A 15,730-nucleotide genomic window follows, 5' to 3' on the forward strand; every position below is an offset into this window, starting at 1 on the left:
TCACATTAAATAGGCCAAGCGTTTGTTCCCTCTCTCTCTCTCTCTCTCTCTCTCTCTCTTCCTCTCTCTCTCTGTGTGTGTGTGTGTGTGTGTGTGTATGTGTGTGTGTGTTTGTGTATTCCATATTGTCTGGGTTGAATTAGAGAAGCAGAGGTACTATGAATGATATGGAAGGAGGCATTGCATATAGGGATTAGACCACATGCAATTGTGGGAGTGAGAGGAGGAATGTGGCATTAACCCAAAAGCCTAAGTAAATGCCATGCTGCCGTCTCTACTGTTGGGGCAACAGTTGCGAACAAAAGCTGAACATGGAAAAGAGCAAACTGAAACCCATGAGGACAAACTGGAACCTGTCTTTGTCTCTCAGTAGTTCCAGCCTTGATACTGCATTGCCCTGCAGAAGAAGCTGGTGGCCTTTGCCAGACAGTGGCCCTGATACATGCAGGAGCTGAAGGAAGAGCCTGAGGAGCTGTGGGTTACAGCGATGCCCCCCTGTGTGAGGTAAGCTACAAGAGCACTGACGGCATGCATAGTGCTACAGCGTTTGGCACCTCAACCTTCAGAGCCTCAACATGGAGACTCCATCCTCCATCACTTCCACAAACTTCTCTCACAACTATCCCTTTCCCATAATCAAACAGAGAAGGAAATTCTTAGAAGGGCAGTCACAGCCTGGCTGAATTAAGACAATACAAAACCACCATGTGTTCTTGCATAGCTTATACTGGATTGAAAATGCCTTGAAAGTGCCAGGAAAGTTCTGTTCATTGTTACAATTCTACACATCTAGTAGGATGCTTTGCATATAGTAGGTACTCCATAAATACATTCCATTTGGATGAAATAACCCTAAATATTAGTCTTGTTGGTTTGCAGTCACACATGAGTAGGCAAGCCAAACACAGCTGTGCTGCCGTCAGAGAGCAGAAGTGATCTCCGATGACTGCAGCCTACTCTTCACCCTTAATTGCTTCTCCATTGTGGCTCCTAAATTGCCAAGTGCCCGATGCATTTAATATCCCTCCACACTTAAGATTGCTTATGATCTGAAATTGTGTCAAGAAGATTTGAACAGAAGTGGGAAATTAAGATCCACAGTAAAAATCCCTTGAAACTGGGAGTGGAAAAAATGACAAAAAATATAATCTGCCACAGTCCTAGCCAAGAGGGCAGTTATTATAACTGGAGAGGAGGGAGCGGGGCGATTCAGTCAGGTGAAGAAGCCGCCAGCAGCCCCCATATTCACAGCACCAGAGATTTTTTCCAAATCCCACTTCAAATCTCAGAATCCCTGCGTCCGTAACTGCCGAGGATGAAGTCATCCTCTCCTTCATTTCAGACAGGATTACCACTTCTGCTTCAGGGCACTGCTGTAGTCTAGCAAGCCTGTGGCTTTCAGGCTGGCTTAGAAAATCCAATCATACATGGAAAACACGATATAAAAAATAACAGTCATTTTTCCACCTTTATAAACAGATGTCATTAACTTTGGATCTAAGGAAGGGCATAACTGTTCTAGATCGCTTAAGGAATTGCAGAGTGTTTTTCAATATTGTCGAAGGGATGGACTTTGCCATTGCAGAGAGGTTGTAACTATGGTATCATTGGAAAGCTGAGAAGTATCGATTTTCAGAGATTTGTCGCCCTATAAAAACCTACAGAAAATGGAACAGAAAGTATAATCAGAGTAATACATAGACATGCTCATATCTGCGTATTGTTGATACTTGCTTATCTAAAATTCTCTGGTTCTACTCATAGGATTTTCAAGAAATAGGAGGTTTTTCTTTTCTGTATTTCTTTATTCTGTCTTATGTCTGTCTGTCTTATATTGATATATGTACTTATCTTTCTGTATCTATGTGGTGATACAGTCATCTGGTTAATGTAGAGGTGGTAAGTCATTCACTCATTCATCATACATTTTATGAGCAACTACGATATGGCAGGCACTGTGCTAAGTGCTGAATATACAAGGCACATAGTTGCAACTCCTGTCCTTGGATCTTTCCAGTCTACCGGTGGGAACAGCCTTTTAAACAGATAAATTGCAACATGTGAAAAGCAAAGACAGCATTGAGTACTCCCTGAGCAGAGGAGCGAGCAACTCACTGCACTGAGATGACGTTTTCCAGTTGTCTCAGAGAATTACCCTCATGCACACATTTCCTGGGCCATAAAATATCTTTACAGATCACTTTGAGTTAAGTTTTTCAGAGTTGAGCTAATTCAGTGGAATGAGGAGTTGTCTTTCTCTGCAGAGGCCTACCCAGGAACAGGCAGGAGGCCTTGTCTCTTTGCCTGCTAAGGGACTAGCACATTTAAATTCCCTGGTTCTGTTAGTGAATTATTAGGCTGTTACAAATTTTGGATGTGTGTTTGTCTCCCTTTCTGAAACTCCTTCCTTACCCTCTCTTCTATCTCCCATTTTTAAAATGGGCAGAAGAAATCACAAAGTCAAGGAATAATCTTGGTTTTTGTTTTTTTGGTGGATTAACCCATCACATTGTGACATTTGTCTGAGTCATTAGGAAATCTACATTCCAAAGTCTATAAAATCCCACCCATGCCTCAGCAGGGAGAGGAGAATTCAGAGTTGCCAAACTTCACACTCTCCCAGTCCTTGCTGAGTCTAAATTTGGACCCAAATGCAAAGAACTGGGGTTCTGTACTCATTTATAGCTGGCAAAAGGCAACGGCCTAGTTTGTGAAAATGGACTTCATGGCCCTCAAAAGCTGTTATGGTGTCATATGGTGATGAGTTTAATGTAAATGAAGCTGGAACATCTGGATCAAATTTCCTTTCAAACAAACAGGGTTATGAAAACTAGTGGGCAAAAATACCTTCTGGCCAAAGGCATTCTGGGTTATTCCTGAACCCCAACTGTCTACAGCAGTGATTTAAGAAGGGGCCAAGCAGCTGCTCTGCTGCTTCTCCCTGCACCTGGGTCTATGGCAAATGAACCAGGAGCAAAACGGACTGACCATGTAACCATCATTGTTGGAATTGAAAAACTGGAGAAATGTATTCATTTAGCAATGGTTTATTGAGCACCTACTATAAGCCAGCTATTGTGCTATGATCTGGGGATACTACAGGAAACAAGCCAGACCCAGACCCTGCTCTCTGGGAACTTGTAATTTAGAGACAACTTAGAGGTACACATTAAACAAGTTAGCATAAAATCCATATAAGCAGGAATTCTAGAAATTGTTAGGCACACATTAGACAGCATAGAATATGATGGTTGGCGTAGGTGACATGGGAGCTCAAAGCAGCCCACATGAGTCACACTGTGGGTATGTGTACTGAGAGGGTGTTTCTGAGGAAGTGGCCTTTGTGCTGAAAGCTTGAGAATGTCTGTTTAACCACTCTATTTCTCATCACACATCTCAATGCCTTGAACCTGGCAAGCCCTTAAGAAATGTGTGTGAAGTGAATGGCTTTTCCAAACAATGTGGAGAGTTAGGTGGGAGGGAGAGAGAGAGTGGAAGCAGTGAGGGGCCCAGGCCAAACGTCAGAGTTAAGAGTTTGGAAATTGCTGGATCATATGACCACCAAGGTCCAGTCTATGTGTGTCATTCTATAATTTGAAACTGTATGAGGACATTTTACAATGTCCTGAAATTAGGTTTGCCCCTACCTATTGCTTTGTGACAGTTACTCTTGGTGGTTGTCTGTGAGCTCAGAATGATAAAATACCATAGACGGGGTGACTTAAACAACAGATGTTTATTTCTCACCGTTCTGGAGGCTGGTATCCAATATCTTGGTGCCAGTATAGTCAGGTTCCAGGAGAGGTAGTTTTCTCCAGCCTCCTCTTCACCTCACCCTTTCCCATCTGACCTCTCTTTCTCTCCTGGTAGTGAGTTTTCTCCTCTATCTCACTTCCCGAGAAGTCACTGAAGTCATTGCAATGAGAGCCCAAGGTCACCAGGGTTTGATAGATGGCTTCCTAGAATTCCTCCTTTCAATGCATTTTTGGCCTGTGCAGATTTGTTACTTTCTTTTTATCCAGCAAGTCATTTAAAAATCATTGTTTAGATCATATATGATGTGATGGTTCACTTCATCTGTCAGTTTGGCGAAGCTGTGGTACCAAGTTCTTTGGTCCAACAACAGTCTAGATGTTGTGAAGGTCTTTTTTTTTTAGATGTAATAAACATTTACAGCTAGTAGACTTTAAGTAAAGGAGAGTACTCTTCATCATGTAGGTGGGTCTGGGTCACATCCAACTGACCAAAGGCCTTAGAGCAAAGACTGAGGCTTCCCAAGGAAGGAATTCTGCCTTAAGACTGCATCAGAGAAACCCTTCCTGAGTTTCCAGACTGCTGGCCTGCCCTATGGATTTCAGACTCAAGACTGCAACATCAACTCCTACATGAATTTCTAGTCTGCCAGCCAGCCCTCTAACCTTCATATTTGCCACCCACAGTTATGAGTCTATTCCTTAAAATAAATCTCTCTCTTGACATATAACAATATCCAATTGGTCTGTTTCCTTAGAAAACCCTAAATAATACAGATGCTTAATAAATACTTATATTTATTTGTTAAATACATACTTGTGGTCACATAGGTATTTGATAAGTGCTTGCTGTTTACTTGTGTGTCTTCCTGAAGCCTCTGTCCTGAGGTCTGCCACCCTTTCAGAGCTTGCCATTTTTTGATAAAAGAGTACTACCCCGCTTCAGCTGTGTTCCACTCCTATGTTGCCATAAAGCATTGGCAGATATTTAGACTTATCTGCCAAAGCTTTCTAAATATCTGCCAAAGAATGGGTCCCGTTCTTTAACCTGTATTCAATTTTGCGTAATATAGAAAAGCCTTGTGCCAGTTGCAGAACTGAGACTGCTGCTTAGAACTGGTATGGCTTTTATGACACATTCAGGAGAAGCACCAGGACCTCTGGGATTCCACCATCTCCTCTGGCCAAGCTTGCAGCATAAAAATTGTTAGCAAATTTTATACACTCTGCTTGCTGATAAAATGTGTGGGTTGGGGTTTGTAGCATTTCTGGGGCATTTCTCTCTACATTTATTTTGTGATCCAGATCCTAGCCACTTTTGCTATCAGGTTGGTGAAAAGCCTGGGGATAAAAAAATTTAAAACTTGGGGCCAAGCATGGTGGCTCACACCTGTAATCCCAGCACTTTGGGAGGTCAAGGTGGTGGATCACATAAGGTCGGGAGTTCAAGTCCAGCCTGGCCAATGGGGGGAAATCCCGCCTCTACTAAAATTATAAAAATTAGCTGGGTGTGGTGGTGCACGCTTGTAATCCCAGCTACTCGGGAGATGGAGGCATGAGAATCGCATGAACCAGGGAGGCAGAGATTATAGTGAGCTGAGATTGGGCCACTGCATTCCAACCTTGGGGGGACAGAGCAAGAGTCTGTCTTAAAAAAATAAAAATTAGGCCGGGCGCGGTGGCTCACGCCTATAATCCCAGAACTTTGGGAGGCCGAGGCGGGTGGATCACGAGGTCAAGAGATCAAGACCATCCTGGTCAACATGGTGAGACCTCATCTCTACTAAAAATACAAAATTTAGCTGGGCATGGTGGCACAGCCTGTAGTCCCAGCTACTCGGGAGGCTGAGGTAGGAGAATTGCTTGAACCCAGGAGGCAGAGGTTGCAGTGAGCCGAGATAGTGCCATTGCACTCCAGCCTGGGTAATAAGAGCAGAACTCCGTCTCAAAAAAATAAAAAATAAAAAAAATAAATAAAAATTAAAAATCAGTAAAAGCAAAGGTTGCCAAAGAAATAAGAAGCAGCAGTAGAGAGAAGGACAGAGATATTTGCAGAGCTTCTGAAGGATGGGGAGCTCAGCAAATTTCACCTCTACATTTCCAAGCTCACACTTCACGCTTACTTCACTCCCCTGGCAAGCCCTTCACAGCTTTCTAGGCTTAAGAGACGCTGGCCTGCTGAACAGCTGGTTCTTGAGGTGTTGTCATGTGGATGGTTTTGACTTAGCTTGAACATGACAGAAAGAGCTTTCTGTTAATTTGTGTAGCCTGGTGTAACAAAATTAAGGTAACTTTAAAAAATTATAGTATTCTAATATGGCCGTTTCTTTATGAGAAAGACTTGGAGCCAAGTCAGGAAACAACATTATTCTGGCATTTAAAAATAGAAAACTGTGACATACTGTGGAATATTATGGTCGAGGCTGTGTCTTTCTGGAACTCTTTCTGGAACCCTTGATCTATACCTTAATCTGGAGGTAGCTAGACCGGCATATACATTTGTAAAAAGTCATCAAGCTCTGCACTTTAGATTGGTACACTTTACTAAAAGCACGCTGTGTTTCAGTTTTTAAAAAAGAGGCAGATTGAGCATGGTGGTGCATGTCTGTAATTTTACCACTTTGGGAGACCAAGGCGTGAGGATCATTTGAGCCAGGAGTTCAAGACCGGCCTGCACAAGATGATGAGACTCTTTCATCTCTAGAAAAGATTAAAAAATTAGCTTGCTGTGGTGGCACATGCCTGTAGTCGCAGCTACAGGGGAGGCTGAGGCAGGAGGATCACTTGGTCTGGGGAGATTGAGGCTGCAGTGGGAGGTTGAGGTTGCAGTGAGTCACGTTCGCACCACCACACTCCAGTGTAGGTGACGGAGTGAGACCCTGTCTCAAAAAATAAATACATAAAATAAAAAATAAAAATAAGAAATGAAGAAAGGAATTCATAGTGTAGAGGGCAGATTAGTGCTGAGTTCTTCTTCTGAGTCTCCACTCACACTTAGAGGAGCAGCTCCTGCCTCCTTCGTCCAGCCTCCTCTACTTCCTGTGTCCACATCTTCCCAGCCTCTCCATATAATCACCTCAGCCTCAACAGGAACATCATCACTTTCTCCCTCCTCGCTAACTAATGGGAATGCCACCAGAACCTTCCTGATGTGTACCAGAAGCAGTTGGGGCCCAGCCAGGGAGGAAAGTTATTCTGGCATTTGAAAGAATGAAAACATTGTCCTGTGATACACAGATGTGCACTCAGCATCCGCAGGGCTGGCTCAGATGTCAGCCAAGATCTTTGATAAGCAACCTCTGCTCTTTCAAAACCCATTTCTACTTTTTAAAAGAACTCCTGTTCTTTTAAACTTATATCAGGCTAGAACAGATACTGTAAATCTCATGCGAAGGCAAATACAGGGCCTGTCTTGGAACCATATGAAGATTGAGTTTTGATTTTATCTTCTGTTTATTTCTCTGTCAGAGCTGATGTTATGTTCATGGCCAGTAGACACGGATGTGGAAACACTCGGACCCGGTGCCTTTCATTCCCTAGCATGCTTACCTTGACTTCGCTTTCATTCTGTTCTCTAGTTCAACCAAATTCATAGAAGCATTATCTACTAGAAAATGAAGTTAAAACAAGCTGGATTCTCTCCAAAAAAAGCAAAACTTGAAATATTTCTTAAAGGGAGGGAAAATACATCTGCCCTACTCATCGCAATCTTCGTCCCATGCTGTTAGCCTTTCTTCCCCCCACCCCACCTCTCTCTCTCTCTCTCTCTCTCTCTCTCTCTCTCTCTCTCTCTCTCTCTCTCTCTCTCTCTCTTTCATCACCTTTCAACCTACACGCTCTTCAACTGTGCCGTGCAGGTAAGCTTCTGGGAAGAAAGCAAACAAGAAGCAGGAAGCATGGTTGAGCTACACCCTTTCTCACCTTATAGGTTTAGGTAAAACATCCTCCTTCCTTGTTGGGATAAGATGCTTTGGTAAGGAAATGAATAAGCTTTGCTAAGTAAATGAACTAGATTTATGGGCACAAATGTATGCGTTTGTACATTCCACACTGGCCAGACTCACCAAAATAAAATGTTCTCCTGCCCCCCATATTTCAAGGGGAAAAAAGCTTAAGTGTAAGCAAACCATATACAGACAGAGAGTTTGGCAGCTTAAAAAAAGTCTTTAAAATTTTTAGTTGAACCTTGGCTTTTGTCTCTACGCCCTCAGGGGGAAAATTGTGAGCTTGTTTCCTCGTTGAAAAAGTATCACGGCATTTGACAGGCTGAATTCTTTGATCCTCAAATGTTTCAGTGATTTCTCCAGTGCTCCCTAGACGCTCTGTCCCTCTTCACCGCCCCCCCTCGTCCCTCTTCACCCCTCACCTAACAGAGGCTTTGTAACCCGATGCTCTATCAAGAGCTTTTCCACAGGAGCATCAAGAGATGTCCTTGCTTGATATTAAACCTGTCCCCTGACTGCCCTCCTTCCAAACACAGTCCCCTCCTGAGGCTTCCACTGCAAGTCTTGGCTGGCAGGAGAAGCTGGCCCAGCTGTTTTGAATTAGGGGCAATGGGAGGCTTCCTTGTAATGTATGACTTAATCAGTGTCCCTGAAGTAAACAGTCCAAACTGTGGCTGGAAATGACCCGACATTGGATTTCATCAACCTCCTTTGGCTCTGGAGCTGAGAATGAATTTGGATCTCTCAATAGGTGTGTTATAGGATCTCATCAGCAGTTTGATAGCTGTCCTTGGACCTCTGGAGAAATGAAGTATGTCATGTGGTAGTTGTGTATTATTAGGGTTGCCAGATAAAATTCAAGATGCCCAGTTAAATTTGAGTTTCATGTAAATAACAAGCAATCTTTTAGTATAAATGTTGCAAATATTGAGTGACAACCACGTTGTAATTGATGCTTCAGAAGTGAAGGAGCCATTCCATTGTTTGTATTATCTCCTTCCCACTGGGGCAAGGGGCGTCAGCTCCTCCAAGTCTCCATCTGTAAGCCTGAGTCATTTTATGTCTATTGGTTCATGATTTCTCTTTAACATCAGTTTTCTTTCACCTTGACCCTGATGAGGAGTTAGCCTCATGAGTAGCGGGGTGACAGCTGCCAGTGTGTACCATCCTATAAGCCAGAAGCTGAATGCTTAAAATGCTGTCATTATATAGATTAGTTTCTTCATATCTTAGAGTTCTGTTAATCTACTAGTTGTATTAGCCATCACTAAATAAAAAATAGAAACATATAAAACATAACATTTGGGTTGTTATAATTTTCCCTAACTGTAATCATTAAGAGCATTGCATCAGGTTTTTCAGCTTTATAACAAAACAGGCAAAGATACAGAATTTCTTTATAAATCTTATGTGCCATTGTTACTGTATAAGGCCTGCATGGAAAATGGCTTATAAGAAATGAGGTGAAGATGACAGAGCTGCTCTGGTATAATATTGAGAAAGGAGTCAGAAGGCTCAAGGAAGCTGCAACGTTCAAATGAATTTAGTACGTAAGACTAGAGAACCTGCCACCTGACTACGTTCCTTGGGAGGCCTCTGGTATGCTCTTTTCACTGAGGGAGTAAGGAATGCGTTGGTGCAGGGACCCAATATCTTCGAGCTCAGTGGTTCATGGTGGGAGATGCTGCCACAGTACTGGAGAAGCCCTGGGAAGGCAGACAATCCTGAGAGCTCAGCATCCCTGCTTTCTCCCAATCCAAACTGCTCCAACAACAAATTCCAGTTCCTACCAAATGAACCATACTCCTGAAATGGTTGTGTGAGTGGCGAAGGCTTCTGATTGCCTTCATCCAAGGACACCGCCTCTGTCAGGGAGCAGAGTCCTTCTAGCAGGTGTACACCCAAGAGAGACACTCTTTTGATCCCCTTGGCCAGAGCTATAGCTATTGGATCAAATGAGAGGGAAAAACAACAGTTAGAAGCTTATTAGATTCGACAAAGGAAAGGAGGCCCCACATCATCCCTCATGCTAGTTAGAAAGGACAGGGCATTTGAGGATTAAAGAAATTTCTCAAGAAACACAACAGGAAATGGGGTGAGGCCTTACAAACAGAGACCAGCAGGATATGCTGGGACAGGGAAAAACCAGGTAAGATTTGCAAGAGCCAATAAGAAGAAGACCAAGACAAAGAATCATGGCACTGAACCTAAAGAACAATGAAGAGCTTAGCTAGGAAGGGCCAGGAGGATACACGGTAAGAAACGGCAAGAGAGGAAAATGGTTCACACGGTACAGAAGGCAGTCTGCTCACCTAGAAGTTCATAAGGAAGGAATAGATCTACTCACCTAGAAATTCATAAGGAAAGAGTAGATCTATTCACATCATCTATATGGGAGACAAAAGCAGAGTTAGCTAAAAATTAACATGATAAGAGAAAAGGGGGAAAGGAAAGAGTAAAAGAAAAAGGAAGAAAACAAAACAGGCAAAGATACAGAATTTAAAGTTTAATTTTCATTTATTCCTGTTCTCACATTTTATTGTATTTCCCGGGCAGACAGCCCATGCTCTGGTAAGTCTCGGGGAAGGGGAGGGGTTGGCAGAATAATGTCACTGTAGGGATTTGAATCTTATTACTTGGTGCTGTTAGTGTTGGGCAGACATTTATAAAAATTACATGCTGTGGTGGCAGGTCATTTTTTAAAAAATGAATCTGGAGCTGAAAATTTAGGACAAAGGTGACGGTTTCAGATTAGTTTGAAAGAAAATGGGACAAGGCGTTGAGAAAGTGGGGAGCCCATCAGCAGCGATTGGCTCAGAGGGAGCTGGAGAGCCCTTGAGTTGCTGAGAATGAGAAGAACCCAGTGCCCAGATCCCCGATGAGCCAGAGATATTTACTTCTGCAACTTGTTTTTGGATGCTAGCTTCTCTAAGAATATCCCGTTGACGTTATGGGTCACAAGCATAGACAAATCACTGAAATTGTGTTTGGATGATGGGTATATCTATTAGCTCTGCTTTTTCTTCTCTCTCATCTTCATCTCCCTTTTTCTTTCTTGGTGTGCTCTCATCTTCTGCTTGGGAAAATATTGAACATCTCCTTCCCTTCATGTGCCCACTCCCCATGCTTTTCTCTCCTTTGCTCCTCTTTGTCATGAGAGCGATGGGGGACAGGGGCATATTAAAGTGACACCTGTCTGAGAACTGCTACTGCCCACATTCTTCCTGCACAGGTTCTGTAGCTGGCACTTCGCTCCCCAGGGGTAGGACCTGGCTCCTCACTTAGAGAACCTCCCCTAGCCCATGCATAGTGGTCTTCATAGCAGCTTCTTAGATTCTTTGAAAGGGTGGCATCCTGCACCCAAGTCAGAGCCTCCAGACCTCCCAGCCTCACCCCTGTCTCCTTGACCTATGGAACATCTTCCCTTCCTCTTCCTTCCTGCTGCAGCTTTGGCAGATCATTTTCTAAATCATTTGCCCAATGGGAGAAGGAAGGGCTTCAGGTACATATTTCCCTAAGTGACTTTTTGCTAAAAGGCAGCCTGGGAGAATATTTATAATCCAAACGATCCACAGAGATTGCCATCCCCTGTGACCCTCATCACCTAAGAGTTCTCTGGATTCTGAGATGAGGGGAGGTAGAAGGCAGCCCACAGTACCCCCTCCCACACACTGCCTGGTCTTGCCCTTGTATCCAAAGAGTGCTGACGCCTGCCTTCTGAAAAACAGTCTGTAAAGTGATATTTCCCCCTTTCTAATCGCAGAAAAGTTGTCAGACTGGTTCTGAGCCTCCCAGAGGCACTGCTCTTTGCAGCACAATTTGATATGTGTTATTGTGTTTTAATCTTGAAATTAGTGCATCCAGGATCACTGAAAATGATTTTCATAAGGAAATCTTTCAAAATGATTCTTGGTTGCTCAGTGTCTTACTTTGGTTCCGTTACCCTTACTTGATAGGGTGCGTTTTTGTTATTTATTTGGTGTTGTACAGCTCAGAGAAGCATTTTCATTGGTAGTATCCTCATTTGCATCCCTTCATGTTTTTAAGACAATAAATGGCATTTTACTTCAAAACCCCCTCATACACATGGACTTAGAAAGATACAGACTAGACTCATATTTCCTGTATTAAAGTATTTGCACAAAAACACTGTTCTCTGGCTTATCAAACAAGCTAATGTGTCTCTTGAGAATTGTGTGTTCAGACATGAACAACTCCATGAATTTTTTTGTATGTGAATCATTTGAGCCTTGAATGGTTCCTCATGGGGAGGTATGATTGCATAAAATATTCGACTTCTACCTGAAATGTATCATGAGGTAGTCTTTCAACAAAGACTGTTAGTTCTACAGTAGAGAAGCAGTGTTTGAGAAAATAAACTGTGCATGGACAAAAAGCTTTCAGTTTCTTGCATATATTCTGTCTTCTCAGGAGACCAAAAAGCTCTCATGAGCTCATGAAATTTGAACTTCAGAGAGTCATCTAATTGATCTATTTCTGTTTCCACATTTTATTCCCAGCAGCCAGTTTCACACCCATAACATTTAAGAGACTTGGAAAACCTGGGAGATATTTTCAGCCTGTCAGGATGCCTTTTTTTTTTTTTTCCCTCTTCCTTTGCCTTTTAAAAGGAGCCATTGACTCTCACTCTTTAATTTCTGTACCAAGCAGCCCATCTCCGTCTCTTCAGATCTTCCAAGGGGATTTAAATGATGAAATCCAATTCTCCATTAGCAAAGATATTTCACAGGCTTTTAGAAGTGGAAGAGACTTGGAGGTCATTCAGTCTTACCCATTTGAATGGTTTCAACCCAGGAAAGGATCCAGGTAGAAGGAGAAGGAATCCCACAACACTGGGAGAGACTTCACACAGAAAAGATCATTTCCACCTTCAGACTCCAGACATCTGTCACCATCAACTCCATCAAATATCTGACATCAAAGGGACAAGAACTAGGGATAGGACCTAAAGGTTTGACTTTCGGTTTGGGTTTATAATGAAGTGACAGTGTTTCCCTATAATCAATTTCTTCAGCTTCTAGGCAGACTAAAATGTCTTTCCTTTGAGACCACAGCTGAGATGAGCACAGTTTCCACTGCCTGCAGCCTACAACCTCATCTTTGGCTCCTACCATTTGGCCCAAGGTCAGCTTCTCTCCAACCCGTGCCCTCCTCCCTGGGAAGACTCCGTTGCTGATCTGTGTTTTCTTTTCCCACACTCCATTATACAGCATGGTATCTGCCTATGCATTTATTTATTAGGACTCAGATCTGTAATATACAATGGTACCCTTCCTGTCGGACACTGTATCTATGTAACAGAGAGAATGAGAGGCTCTGCTTGCCATGGAACTGTCATAGAAAGTAAGCACCCAGAGAGGAAGGGCCAGAGGCTTGCAAAAGACCTAACCCTCAGGAAGTCCCTCAGAGCCAAATGGCTGTCTCAGAACTTTACCCTCACGATCCAGTGGTCCAGACAGGCAGCCATAAACAGCTCCTTGTGGGGGACTGCATTTGCAACTGGCAACCTTATACCCATATGTCTGGCCCTCATTTAGTATACTAGCTATATTTTTAAAAAATTAACACTTTGCCTAATAAGCCTCCTCTTTGTCACTGTTGCTCTCATTCAACATGTCCAAGCAGGCTACAGAGCCAGGGTCTATTTTTCTTTAAGCAGGTAATACAGTCACATGTTTCATAACTCAAAATGACATTTTAACAGTATGCACTGGGAAGTCTCGCTGCCACCACTGACTCTGGCACCCGTTCCCACTCCCCTGTATGTAAGCACTTTTATAAGTTTCTTATCTATCCTTGCAGTGCATCTTTTAATTTTTACTTTTCCACCTTTTTTTAAAATAATGTTTTTATTTTAGAATGTTTTTAGATTTACAGAAACATTGTAAAGACAGTAGAGAAAGTTCTCGTATGCCTCATCCCATTTCCTCTCTTGTTATTATCTTACACGGTCATGGCGCATTTGTCATAACTAAGAAGGAAGCATTGACTGGCACGTTACTATTAACTCTGCACTAGTTTTATTTCACTAGCTTTCCCTGGCTGTCCATTTTCTGGTCTAGGACCTCATCTGAGATCATGCATTGGTTGTCTTGTCTCTTTTGGCTCCACTTGGCTGTGACAGTTTCTCAGACTTTGCTTGGTTTTGATGGCCTTGACAGGTCTGAGGAGTGCTGTGTTGGATATTTTGTAGAACGTCCCTCGACTGGGATGTGTCTGATGTTTTTCCCATGAGGAGACTGGAGTTACAGATTTTGTAGGGGAGACCACAGACTATATTGCTACTCCCATCACATCATATCCGGAGGTCCATGTGTCCATGTGACTTGTTATCCTTGATGTGAACCTTGATCACCTGGCCAAGGTAGTGTCTGCCAGTTTTCTCCATCATGAAGCTACTTCCCCCACCCTCTCTTTTCACATTCCACTCTTTGGAAGCAAGTTTCTGAAAGCAGCTGCACTCAAGGGGGTCTACAGTGTTTCTTCATCTGTGTGTGGTAAATTGGCAGCCATAGGAATTCCCTGTGCTAAAACTGTTCCTCCAAATGGTACTTTCCTAGCAGAATCTTGCCTCCCAAAAAGACTCACACGTTGTCAGAAGCGGTTTGTGCACCTCCCAGGTTACTGGGCTTTTGCTCTGTCATTTTCATTATGGTCTGTATCAAAAGAAGCTTTGGCTGGGGTGAGCACCATACCCTCTAGTCTACATTGGGACAATGCTCTTTCCATTAAGTTTCAGGCGCTTTGTGTTGGATTTTGTTTTGATCCGAGTTCTGAAAAAGAGTGTGTGGCTCACAGGCTGGTTGTTTGGATACATGCACACAGGCTTACAATTAAACATGTCTGCTTTTTTCTTTTCTTTTATTTTTTTTGAGATGGACTCTTGCTTTGTTGCCCAGGCTGGAGTACAGTGGCTTGATTTTTTTTTTTTAAAGACAGTGGCTTTGAGTTCTGTCCTGTGTCCACACATCTGTGAAGGCAAGCTATCAGCTTACATTGCCATGGTCAACTTTAACAGAAATGCCTTAGGGTCAAAATCTTTGGGTCTGGTATGGTTTGGCTGTGTCCCCACCCAAGTCTCATCTTGAATTGTAGTTCCCATAACCCCTATGTGTCAAGGGAGGGACCTGGGGGAGGTCATTGGATCATGGGGGTGGTTGTCTTCACGCTATTTTTGTGACAGTGAGTTTTCATAAGAGCTGATCGTTTTATTTTATTATTATTTTTTTTTTTGAGATGGAGTTTTGCTGTTGTTACCCAGACTGGAATGCAATGGCATGATCTCGGCTCACCGCAACCTCTGCCTTCTGGGTTCAAGCAATTCTCCTGCCTCAGCAGCAACCTCTGCTTCCCAAGTTCAAGAAATTCTCCTGTGTCAGCCTCCTGAGTAGCTGGGGCGACAGCATACGACACCATGCCCAGCTAATTTTTTAATTTTTTAGTAGAGACAGGATTTCACCATGTTGGCCAGGATGGTCTCAATCTCTTGACCTCAAGATTTGCCTGCTTTGGCCTCCCAAAGTGCTGGGATTACAGGTGTGAGCCACCGCACCTGGCCAACATGTCTGTTTTTTAGTTCTAGGTCTGGAACTTTCTTTGGGGAAATAAGAATCTTTAATCTATTTCTTTGTTACCATGGACTCCTGCATTGTAGGTTTGGGAAATTCATTTCGCCTCCCAGAGTCTCAGAGTGGCCTCCCGCCAAGTGGAGATAAACCACTTCTCCCGTGAGGCCCAGCTGCATTTCTTTCTCAGCACTCTATGCTGGACTGGATGGACCCAGGCAGGCAGCTCGTGATGGCAAAGGTGGTATGCTGTGAAGACACTGAGCGCAGAACTCCCACCCTGTCCTCTGCGAAGGGCTCACAGGCCATGCAGCATGGAGTGCATGGTAATATGCATAAGTTCTCCAAGGTTCTGGGAGAAGTAGCTCCACCCAAATATGAGCAAGTGTTGTCTGCTCTCTTGCTGCAACAGTAGCACCAAATTTCTTCCATTTTCAGTCAGTTTATA

The 15,730-nt window shown here is 43.2% G+C and overlaps 1 long non-coding RNA gene across 1 annotated transcript in view; it reads left to right on the top strand.

The window, feature by feature from the left end:
* The first annotated feature begins 342 nt into the window (after nt 1-342).
* The window catches only part of LOC144577514 (uncharacterized), a 58,755-nt gene continuing 43,367 nt past the window's right edge, over nt 343-15,730 (top strand). The window contains exon 1 of the long non-coding RNA XR_013521652.1: nt 343-504. This is a non-coding gene — a long non-coding RNA (uncharacterized LOC144577514). The remainder of the gene's footprint in view (nt 505-15,730) is intronic.

This window comes from Callithrix jacchus, chromosome 8 (genome assembly GCF_049354715.1).
Source record: "Callithrix jacchus isolate 240 chromosome 8, calJac240_pri, whole genome shotgun sequence".
Taxonomy (NCBI): Eukaryota; Metazoa; Chordata; class Mammalia; order Primates; family Cebidae; genus Callithrix; species Callithrix jacchus.